Here is a 12,736-nt window from a genome sequence, read left to right on the forward strand (position 1 = left end):
CTCCATGACAAACACTCCGATGCAAATATAACTACAGATATATTTTCATTTTCTGAAGAAGTGGCTGAGTCAGAGCTTAGCATGGTGATGATCAAAGCTATTGGGAAGAGCAGTATCATGGGACACAGCCTGCAAAATCAATTGTACTGCTAAGACTACTACATTGCAGTTCACTGTCTATCATAGCAGTGTGACCAGGAAGAAGAGTAAGCGGGTAGATAACAAGCTGATTAGTGAAATCTCATGTCTTCTGTAAGCCTAGTGAAGACATCAACATAAAGATGAGAAGATCTCATTTATGGAGTGCTGTGGAATGGGATACCACTTGGAAACAGGCATGCTTTCAATATTAGCACTCTCTGGTACAGAATCATAGAATCATGGAGGTTGGAAGGGATCTCCTCGAGATCATGCAGTCCAAACCCCCTGTTCAAGCAAGGTCAGCTAGAGGAGGTTGCTCAGGACCATGTCTGAGGAAATGTAATGTAAAGCTCAGTGATGGTGTGATGTGAAAGACATAGCAGGGACCTTGATAATAAACAGGAAAGAAATGTTGGCAAGATCATTGAAGCATATTTTAGTTAAAAACTCTCTGAGAATCTCTGGTGAGACAAGTTATACAGGTGTACTCTTTCACTAAGACAGCAGTGGCAAAGACAAATGACAAGGAAATTTATTAGCATCACACAGACAGATGACTTTAACCAGAAAGAGACTTTGATTCAGCCCAGATTTACGCAGAGTTGAACTAACAAATGGCTTAAGTATTAGGCAGTTTCAGGCTTGCTTAGTGTTCAAGAATTGCCTCTAATTCCTCTGGAAGGAGAGGAGACATTCATGAATTGAAGAAAGCTTGCTTTTCAGGCTGCAAACCACTGATAAATTAGAGTCCAACCATGTCATTACAGTCAAGTACAGTGTTTGGCTCAAATATGTATCATACAGATATTCTATGATTCTATAATTTAAGGTAATATGAACAGTGATGTCCCCTTTGTAACTAAGGATATGACAATTTATTAATTACCTCTTAAATTTATAAAACAAGTGAAGATCCAATTACATTGTAGGAAAGCTGTAATAATTTAACATTGATGGAAAGGTTTGCCTTGGTTAGCAATGAGTTTCTTTGAAAACTGAAAATATGCTTCCTCAAAAGAATGTGGATTTTAAAATGTGTTGCCTTTTTCTGTGATTTAATTTCAAATTTAATTTCAATTAAAGATATTTACATGGAATCTATAAATACTGAAATCCAGGCTTTATTAGGTGCCTTGTTATGCGATTAAGTTGCAGTTGTGCTCCAGTTTGATTCAAAAAATGATTATGACATAAACATGTGGAGGTATGGTTAGCAAGCAAAGGTCATGTTCCCATGTCTGAGCTTAATTAAGCACAGATTCTGTGAAAGTGAGAAAAAACACCAGTTGTGTACAGTTGCCAGCAGTGGAAAAACTCTGGAAGTTAACCAATAGAGATAGAAGACCAGCCGGCCTACCTTGTAGCTAAAAATTGTCTGTGAACTAGGAGCAGAGACCTTGAGAGGAGGATGTGTATATGAGCAGGGGAAATCACCGAAATGCACCTGGAATGTACCCAATGCTGCATATGCCAACCAATCACTACGGGAAGCTGTGTGTACGTGGCAGTTTGACACTATATATACCCATTATTTGAGCACAATAAACGGATCACTTTTATCAATCATATTGATTGTGCATGTGTTCCCTCCGTGCGTGACGACATAAACACAAATCATTTTAAATGTGACATGTCATTTATTAGGCTTATTCTTGTACTAATTTAATCACAGAGTTATGTTCCCTGTGGAAAGTTTTGTAATACATAGGAAACACAATGTTTTAAATTATGAAAGGCACCATATGCACTTTCAAAAATCATAGAATCATAGGATCACAGAATGCCTTGAGCTGGAAGGGACCTTAAATATCATCTAGTTCCAACCCCTGCCGTGGGCAGAGACATCTTTCACTAGACCAGGTTGCTCAAAGCCCCCTTCCAACCTTTCAAGACAGAAGGAAGGTAGGAAAGAAGGAAAGAAGAAGGGAAGGACTTCAAAGTTGTCATCATGTTTCTAATTTGAAGTACCTCTGGGAAGTTTCCACTCACTTTTTTGTATCTACAGAATCATAGAATAGTTAGGGTTGGAAAGGACCTTAAGATCATCCAGTTCCAACACCCCTGCCATGGGCAGGGACACCCCACACTAAACCATGTCACCCAAGGCTCTGTCCAGCCTGGCTTTGAACACTGGCCAGGGATGGAGCATTCACAACTTCCCTGGGCAACCCATTCCAGTGCGTCACCACCCTCTCAGTAAAGAATTTCTTCCTTAGATCCAATCTAAACTTCCCCTGTTTAAGTTTGAACCCGTTACCCCTTGTCCTGTCACTACAGTCCCTGATGAAGAGTCCATCCCCAGCATCCTTGTAGGCCCCCTTCAGATGTTGGAAGGCTGCTCTGAGGTCTCCACGCAGCCTTCTCTTCTCCAGGCTGAACAGCCCCAACTTTCTCAGCCTGTCTCCATACAGGAGGTGCTCCAGTCCCCTGATCATCCTCATGGCCCTCCTCTGGACTTGTTCCAACAGTTCCATGTCCTTTTTATGTTGAGGACACCAGAACTGCACACAATGCTCCAAGTGAGGTCTCACGAGAGCAGAGTAGAGGGGCAGGATCACCTCCTTCGACCTGCTGTTCTGTTTGTCAGTTTTCTTTTCTCAACTAGGTCACCGGTCATCAATAATTTAATCCAAAACCCCACAAATTATGTTCTGTTTTCTCAGAATTGTTTGTCAATGTGTGTATATTAAAATGTGAGAAAGTTGCATTCCAAGGTAGATGCCTTGAAACTTAAGGTATTCCAGTGATTTTTATTTATTCTCTGAGTTTTTCTTCATGAAGAAAAAATAGTCATAATAATAGCTTTTTCCCCTGAAAAAAGCTTACAAAAACAATGTATAATTCAGTTTTTCCCAATTACATGTTTTAAAGCTTCTGACTACAATCTTTCTTAACCTTTTGCAGATCTGTTGCTGCATGAAACGAAATAACACCACATAAAAAATGAACCCATTTCTGTTATCCAGGTCATAACTTCACAACACTTTTTGCTTCCAGGAATAACTCTGGTAACTACAAATATATTTTTTTGCCACTTCATTTTTCTTCCCCAAAAGCAAAGCTGATGAAAAAGAAAATCCCTTAGACAATGACATCTTCAGCACAATCTGTCATGCAATTACTCTGGAGTCAACAGACAACAAATAACTCATTATCCAGCCTGAATCTTGAAGTTACAGAAGGAGCAGCTTGCACCCAATGACTTCTTTCTGCTCATCACTCTTCTCTTATTTTGTTGTCTATTTTGGGTCTGTCGTTTGCCTTGTGCCGTCCTTTTGCTGTACCCTCTTGTTAATCTATGATAATTCCCAACATTCTACCTGTTTTCTGTTAGGAATGGTGAGGGTGGTTGAAGCCAGCCTGGTGCCCTTTGTGATGGGACTCTGCTTGTGTAATGTCAAAACAGACATCTCTTCAAGTGGTCCCTGACTGAAGAGAAGGGTGTTTTTGTGGAAGAGAAACAAAGACAATTGTATGAGGCCTCCAATGTTTCATACTTTTGTTTGACAACTACAGCTTTCCCTGAGCAGCATCATCTCTGTGAAATAATCAAGCTGAACATACTGATCTTGATGAAACCAGGGAGCTCACTTTCCTTCATGTGACATCTGTGCATCTCTGCATGAGACAATGACTTTTGTCAGAACTCATTTCACAGGGCATGCTTAGTGAATCAGTTACTTCAAGATCTGATAGCATGTACCCGCTTCATTTTTGCACTCAGTTGCTCACTACAGTTAAGAATTAAAGATGCAATGGTGATCTGGCAGCTAAGGAACCGAGTTTTGCCAAAATTATTATAAACATCCAATACCCAACAGAATTTATGCAGCCACTACTGTTTGATACAACAGGGGTGTTACGACAGGGTTACAAAAGTTTGCATCTCTATTACTGTCTCTGCCCCTGGTCTCCTTGGGCTAGACCATAGGGTTTAACATTGCAATGAACCCTTTGCCCCTGACCTGGCTGGGACTTATCCACAGACTGCAGTCCCTTAGGGGTGTACCTTCTCTGTTGTGGCTTATCCATATCCACATGCTTTGAGGTGGTCCAGCACAACCTCAGGCACAGCCAGAGATGCTTCAATGTGTACCTTCTCTAATATGGACTTGTCGTTGGGCCACAATGCCTTCAGAGGTACATCTGCTGTGATGCAGACATAACCACAGTCACAGATGTTTCAAGATGTACCTGCTCTGGTGTGAACGTGTTCTGCTGTGTTCCCAGGCACAGCAGGTAAGATGTCAAGCAGCACAACAGCACAGCAAGCTCTGAAAGCAAAAAACAGCCACTAACAAGCACTAGACTTTAGAGTAAGACAAGCAAAGCAAACCTCATGGCAAGCGAAGAAGCCTGCAATTAATAGCTAAACACCAATAACAGCTATAAATTTGATCTAGCACATTGCAATAAAATCTGCTGTTGTCTCAAACACTTTGAGTCCCATGCTGGGCACCAAAAAGGGCTGTTGCAGTTTAGCCCCAACTCCAATAGCTGCTCATGGGATGGGGGAGAGAATAGGAAGGGTAGAAGTGAGAAAACTCATGAAGTGAGATAAAGGCAGTTTAACAGGTAAAGCAAAAACCACACACACAAGAAAAACAAAACAAGGAATTCATTCACCACTTCCCATCAGCACACAGGTGTCCAGCCATGTCCAGGACAGCAAGGCAAAGACAAACACCATCTCTCTGAATGTTTCCTCTTCCTTCTTTTTCCCCCAGCTCTATATGCTGAGCATTACACCATAGGGTCTGGAATATCCCTTGGGTCAGTTGGGGTCAGCTGTCCCAGCTGTGTCCCCTCCCAGTTCCTTGTGCACCCCCAGCCTACTGGTTGGTGGGGTGAGGAGGAGAAAAGGCCTTGGCTCTGTGTAATCACTGCTCAGCAATAATGGAAACATCCCTGTGTTATCAGTGCTGTTTCCAGCACAAATCCATACTAGCTACTCTGAAGAAAATGAACTCTATCACAGCCCAAACCAACACAGGTTTCTAAATCCCATTGAAGCAACTGAAGGTTTTGAGAATCTAGATTTTGGCATGCTGGGACTCAGACTATATAGAAATCTACACTGATGGATGTTTGTGTCTCTTCCCCATGGGTAACACTAAGTAGCATATTTATCTTAGAGTAATATAGCCGATACTGTAGATTGCCAGTGAAACAAAGGCTGAGTTTATCAGTCACACTTTTGGTTTTATGTGATCAGCTTCAAATAACTTATTTGACTCAAACAAATGACTGAGCTTCTGTTTACACACTTTAAACTCATAATATTTATGTACCAACTGCAGTCTAATAAGATTGTTATTGTCAATTATATTAGAAAATAACTACTGTCCTATTGCTATCTTAATTGGCAATAATGCTGCAGATAAATTATAGTCGCTCATTCAAGTTCAGCCGGAGCTTACCTGGAATTCTAAACTTTATGTCCTATAATTTACTACAGGAACAAATCCAGAAGTATTTTCAAGCTATTTCTTTTCATTTGTCTGCTGCTATTTCTGTTTGTAATCTTGGTTTTGCAGTGTGGTCCTTATGCTGGGGACAGTGGTGGCCACTGGTTGTAGATAAGGCAGTGAATAAGAATCAAATAGAAACTGCAATATTTAGCATTAATCTGAATGAGATCCTCCTGGAACCAATTTCTTGCCTTCCTTGACAATAATTAATGTATTGACTTTCAGCACTAGTAAATTATGGAGTCATGCAATGGGATTGTGTTATAAAAATATTTCATTTATGAGAAATGGAGTATTTAGCTAAAGATTTATTAAGTCTTAAATTACTTCAGCGAGATGGAAATCACCTCTGACCCCAGTGAGGTGCCTGGGAAAGGAGTGTGCACCACTTTAATCTGAAAAGCAGTCCTATATGCATCTGAAATGACGCATAGACTTTATGTCAGCCCTCCAAGGGCAGGAGTAACTTCAACAAATTAAGCACATTAAGGGCTGAGTGTTTCTCCAAAGGGTTGCCATTCCTTATTTTCTCAAATTAATGATTATGTGAGAAAACACAATAAAAAACCCCAAAGCTGCTGCACTTCTGATGCTCATTTATTTTGACAATTGTTAGTTAGCAAGAAGTGATACACTCAGGTGTAAGGGTTCTTCAAAGGGCATTTGTAATTACAGATATATTTGCAAAAACAAAGGGAGAAAATGACCTCATAACTGATACAGCAAGAAACAACCTTTTGGGAGGTTTCTAAAGTCTATAGATCAGAGATGAGGAGACCAACCTGGCCATGATGTTGTGCTGCATTTATCTATAACTATTGTTTGCATTTTCATGATGATGAAAGCCTGTTTTTTGAAACTTAAGAAAACCAGTGAAATATAACTTGTATTTGCTTTAGACATCACCGTTAATATTCTATATTGATTTAGTTATTTTTTCATTGCTGCTTTCTTCCTTTTTCCCTGTCCTCTCTTCACCCTTCTAATTCTGATTGTTTAGAACCTGACAAAACAATATTAAACTACTAAAAATTGTTGCAGAGAAGATGATCTGCCCACCACCAAATATAAAAAAAGAGAAAAAAGGAAAGGTTCTGATGGCTGTGGATATGCACAAGCTTCTGTAACTGGTGAATCAAGCTGCTGAAGTATTGAAGCGAAAGCAGGGCCTTTCTGTCCTGTATCTGAAAATCAATGTGGGATCTTGGATAGGGATGGTTTCATGTTTTGTAGGACATTGAGACAAGGAGGCACAAAAGCACAAAATGGAATATAAACCTTTGTAAATAAGTGGAATCAGTTCGAAGTAACATTAAGTTTGATGGCTTTGTAATGGAAAATAACTGATGTACATGAAGATAAACCATTGTAGCTGACATAGTTTTAGGTCCTTATGGCCTTAGTACAAAAAGTGTAAGAAAAATAGGACCTGGGGATGGGGAGTGTCTGGGACTAACAGATGTCCAGGCTGGGAGCAGTTAAACTAACTGATAAGTAGAAGGACAGGATGATTGCTATGTCTGTCATGTTAATTAAGCTGGTGCTTCAAAGACTGCCAGAAGTTATGAAGATTGTTGGGAGAAGTAAACGACCCTTAAAGACCACCATCACATTTCTGTATGCTGTGAGAAACTTTCGGGAAAATGATGTAATCCATGTGTAGCCTCAGGGGTATGTATGTGTGCCCAGTGACTATATAAGGATGTCTTGTGTAGCAATACGGTGATACACGTTAGAAGCAGCTATCCTCCTTGTCTCCCGGTGCCACAATAAAGAATATCTGCTTGTCACTTGAAAACTTTGTTGGCGAGTTTGTTTCTGGAATTTTCTCTGAATCAATATATGAGATAAGGAGTTTGTGGATTATGTGGGATTATGGTTACCTGAAATTTAAAGGACATGGAGTCAGGTAAAGCGAAAGAAAAATAAGGAATTTATTAGCATTTGAATCTAGGCAGTGCCAGCTCTTTGCAGGTTTGAAAAGGATATTTGAAATCTGAAACAAAACTAGGATCTGGAGGAGGTGTTTTGTATTATATTAGCTCTGATATCATAAATGATGAGGATCAGAGCTATTCTGGATGTACAGAAGCAGATGGCAAAAGCCAATATTTGCCCCAAATATTGGGGCAATATTTGCCAACACAAAAAGCATAAAGACAGGAAGGACAGAGGAAGGACAAACAGTAACATAATGTATTTTCATAGCCTGGCTTTCTTCACTGCTTATCTGTCTGTCCTGTTGCTCTTCTTAAAAAACCGCCTTCCTGACCCACGCAAGTGGTGTCACGCTGGGACAAAGCACGTTTCCATGGGAAATAATGCACAGTAAGGACTCAGGGCATAGTTGTTCCTAGCACCAGAAGATATCAACAGTTTTGCATCATACCTGCCCATAAAAAGGGGAAATTATGACCTAGGAGTACATATAAACTCTTGTGCTTTAAAGAGAAGTTTTCATCTCCTCTGGGCTCTGAACTGCTTACAGTGAAAAACTGGCACCTAGATTAGAAGCAAGCAAAACACGCAAAACTACCTATACTGCCACAGTGAAATAATGTACACTTGAATTATATTTACTGTTCTGATTTTATGTAGAGAATGCACTTTCTTCACTTACAAAGAATATTTAGTGACTAAAAGAAACTCCTGAAGTAAATAAAGGCTATAGACTTAAATGCTTACAGTTCCTAACGAATTACTCTTTTGAAGAGCAGCTAACATCTTGGAAAGCCTCCTCTTTCTCTGTGTGCTTTGTAGGTAGTTTGAAATAGCCTTTCGCTCTCCTAAGACTTTCTCCTCACTTTCTTATGTTTTCCGAAGTGCCTCTAACCAATATGCGCTGCAGGACACATTTATTTCCCCCTGAGTTACTCATTTACTTTAGCCAAACATGCAGGGACATATTTGTCATTCAGCTGTTACTGAAGCTCCCAAAGCTGTCTGCAAGGATGTGTCATTGGGAACAGTAAAGGACCAAGTCACCGTAACGAGGCTCCATCAGGACACACTAACACTCTTGCGTTTTCTGTTGCTCCAGCAAGCACATTTTTGGTCTTGATGCAATTCTCCATGGCTGCCCATACCAGTAGCATCACAAAGCAACATGCAGGATGTGCAAAGCAAAAGCTGAGTGGTAGTGTTGAACATGCCCTTTTCTGTTGAGTACTGGTGTACACACAACACACAAGACATGTAAGCCATAGTGAATGTTATAGGAGGACCTGCCTCATTGAGGCAAAAGGGACGGTGGGCTTGCTCCATTCAGTGCACAGGATGGGCATGATGTGCATGCTCCAAAAGACCTGTGGCTTGGTTAGTACAGAGATGAGAGGGTGTATGCCTGGGGGTACTGGAAGTTTTCTGGCCCAATTACCTAAGGGAGGAAACATACTTTTCGAAAGACAGCTTTTAGTTTTGATTTGAAGCATGTGTTTGCTATACATGAACTAGGTGCAAAAGTGTAAGACGAAACGCCCACAGCTCTTAGCTACAGTTGTCATCTGAAATCTTCTTTGGCTGTTTTAGCTTGTTTGTTTATTAAGGTAGCTGGCACCTTAGTCTTTCTTTCTATCCATGGGTGGCATAAGGTGGAGAGGTTTTGGTGGCTTTTTGTCTTTGGGTCCCTCTATGTCATGCAGGTTGGCTATTCCTTTGTCTTCTCTGAGTACCTTGCCTATTTCAGCCTACATAGCCATTACAGCTTTCTCTTTACCTTCACCATATCTCAATCTCTCCTTATGTCTGCAGTGTCTGGGTATTAGGGCATCACATCATCCTGGAAGAGAATCACTGCTGCTCCCTTCTACCCTCTTCTCTTCAATGTTTCCTTCTATTCCAATCAGAATATCTCTTACTGACTGCTTGACTCCTCCTGTTAATCCTGTTGGAAAACAGAGTGATAAATTTCTTATACATTACATATCTGAAGAAACAATAATTTTCCAATTAAATTACATTAGCTTTCAGAACATTCATTGTGAATTTCAAACAACCAGTGCATCTGATGCAAGATAAACTGAAATGAAGACTGCCATGTGGATGTTAAACATTCCCTAAAATACATTGCTAAACTTGAGAGGACTCCTGTGGGAACCTTCCCATGTGGATTAGCCAGGTGCTGGGTTTCGGGAAGAGCTTGCATTTTATCTCCCACTCACTGAAACTCTTTGAAGTCCTTTGGTGTATCAGCTGTAGGCAGGCATCATTTTAGTCACAAAAGCTTTCATGCAGCACTGGGTAATGAAGGCAGTCAGGCACGACATCTTTCTGTGACCAGATTGCAGTGCCAGTGCCATTAGGTATGGGCATTCAGAGAAAAATCCTGCATGTTAAGATTTGCCTATGGTTAAGCTACAAGCACAGGGTCAGCTGGAGCTGGCCATGCCCTTAGAACATGCAGATCATGGCATATAGTTCCATTAACACAGTTCAGCAGCATTGCCTAGGCAATTTGCTTGTTTGCACTGGATCATCAAATATCTCAGGCTCACACCAGAGATCTGGTATCCATGAAACCAAAGAGGCTCAAATTCACTTCTTGGCTAAAAGGAGAAATCTCACTTTAAAGAGAAATTAACAGATAAGGTTTATTTTGATGACTATGCAAAGCCCATCACTTAAACACTACATTAAGCTGGTGAAATTAGTCCTACTTTTCTTGAGGAGGCTTTTAGGGCAGTGGGTCGCTATTATAGCAAAGCAGCTTTGTCTTTACAACAACAAGGGAGAGATGGGAAGGATGGGAAACTTTCAGCTCCTAAGAAGTGTTCCTTCAAGTTGCTGGCTTTTTTCAAAGTCTGGAAATCAAAGAATGTGATCATAGGATTACATTTTGTTCATCCTTAGCCCAACCTTTGCAGGAAGCATTGTTATATTTCACACAGAAAAAGTTCCAAATAACTGTTCTAACAGAAGTTTTAATTTGGATTTTCAAACTTTCTTTAAGGATCCCATCTGCCTTCAGTTCCTGCATACATCTTCACAATTTTTAATGACGTCAATTCCCAAGATATTGTTAGGAAATTTTGCTCCATTAATTGAGCATCACGGTCTATGCCTTAGGAGCCTAAATAATCCCAGTGTTGACCCCTTATGCATCCTGCAGCAAGTGTTGCTAAATAGCCTTTAGTCATTTAGATGTTGGTCATTCAAGCTTTGACAGCACCAGTTCTTTAATATTAGTGAGTTCTTCAATACCTGTTTGCTAGCAGAGATGAAGACAAATATTTAATCTATGTCATAATGGACACACATATTTAATGGGTAATTCTACATTAGAAGTATGTTGCTATGGAAATGTCAGGGAAATGCCAGTGAGCTGTGAATTTTACAAGTAAGGAAGTACATATCTATGTTTACTTAATGTATTCTTTAGTCAAAGGATGGTTTCAGATTGAACCCAAATCAGACAGACACACTGAAAAACAGTTCATCTAGAGTGAAATAATGATTTATGTCCCCTAGTTTAGGTTTATTAAGCGATGTATGTATTTGAAGGCTCAGTCTTTAGATAACTTAGATCACTGTGTTGAGTCCCAAAGACCTGATATATTTGTTTCAAAACCTGTCACTGGTGGTCTAAAAATATTACTGTTATTTACTAAATAAAGCAAGCAGAGGAAAGTACACACCATTTACAAAACACCAAATATTCTTATTTTAACACCTCTTCAAATCTACTCTTTCCCTGAGGCTTGTCTTTATGTAAATCGAATTCCTTTCCCTCCATCAGGTTTTTGTTACTGAGCTTTTACTTCATCTTAAGGGCATAAAAACCTTCCTCCCACCTCCATTAGTAAAATATTTGCTTCCTCTTTGTATGACTTTTCATCTCTCTCTTCTGTAAGATCTCCCAACTGTCTGAAAACTAGCATGGGCCCCTACAGCTGATAAACCTGCTTTGAAAGAAAGAAGCCAACCTATTAGTGTTATTGCACTACTATAGTTATGCATTTAAATATTTCCTTAACCTTTTTGTTACAAGCTTTCAAAATTGCAGTCTAATATCACTGAAAAAGAAGTAAAGAGAAAAATGAAATAAGAGAAGAAAATAGAAATGCATATCTGAAATGAAGACTGTAGTCTAAAATAGGCAGAAGGAACTAGTCCCTGATGTCAGACTTAATAATCAGTGGATAGTCAATAAGGTCAGAAGCTGCATTTGCCACACTCAGCAGCAGAAAAAACTCCTCCACAGGGTGTAACTCAAAGAAGTAGATATGGGAGATCCTGGCTAGAAAGGTTACCATCATCACTGAATTCCCTGTTACCCACAATTGATAGGTCTGACATCGCCTCCAAACTGCAAGCAAGATGAATTTTCCACTACAAAAAGCCAGGGAATACTTATTTTTTAAAGGCAAAAAACTTGCAAGTACGTGTAATCAGAAGCCTCCAAGCCCTGGGCCAGGTCATGGTGTTGACTGCCACAATCTGTAGGTCTCCGTATCCTAACATTATTTTACATGTCTCAGTGGAAATATCACTTTGGTCAAATGCAACTATGCCTTGAATGACTTTAGTAAAGGAGTTATCGCACATTGCAGCAACAAAGGCTGTGCAGTTTGAAGGGACAAGTCTAGAAGATGATTTTTCCCCCCTTCATCTTTCCGAGCTCCTCCCACACAATGGAAACACAGGGGTCCTTATGCAGTGATCCCTTTACAATATGACCAAGACTTTAACCTATGTGATACAAAACTGTTGAATACATCAGGGTACCCACTTCTTCTCTGCCCTTTCTCTACTCAAATAAACAGGGTCCAGTCTGCAGCAGGACTTCAGGTAGAAGTCAAGGCAGATTCTGCAGCAGGAGACCAGAAGATCCCTTCCAGAACTTCTCAGGACCGTCATTCCCATAGATCCCTGCTGGGCATTTGGCAGGGCTTGGTTCTAACCCAGGGTTCCACAGCCTCCATCTGCTGGCTGGAGTACCCCATGCAGTTCTGTGTCAGTTATTCTAAAGGGGTCCTTCATTTTTTCCTGTGAACTTGGAAGGACTGCAGGACCAGGGAGTTAACAGAGTGGAGGGCTCACAGTTATTTCAGTTTCCAATGTTCTTCTGATGGTCTGACTCAGATTTCACAATCTGTGGTCTTTAACAAAGAAAGCTAGAAGAAGAA

The sequence above is a fragment of the Psittacula echo genome (assembly GCF_963264785.1).
Source record: "Psittacula echo genome assembly, chromosome: 2".
Taxonomy (NCBI): Eukaryota; Metazoa; Chordata; class Aves; order Psittaciformes; family Psittacidae; genus Psittacula; species Psittacula echo.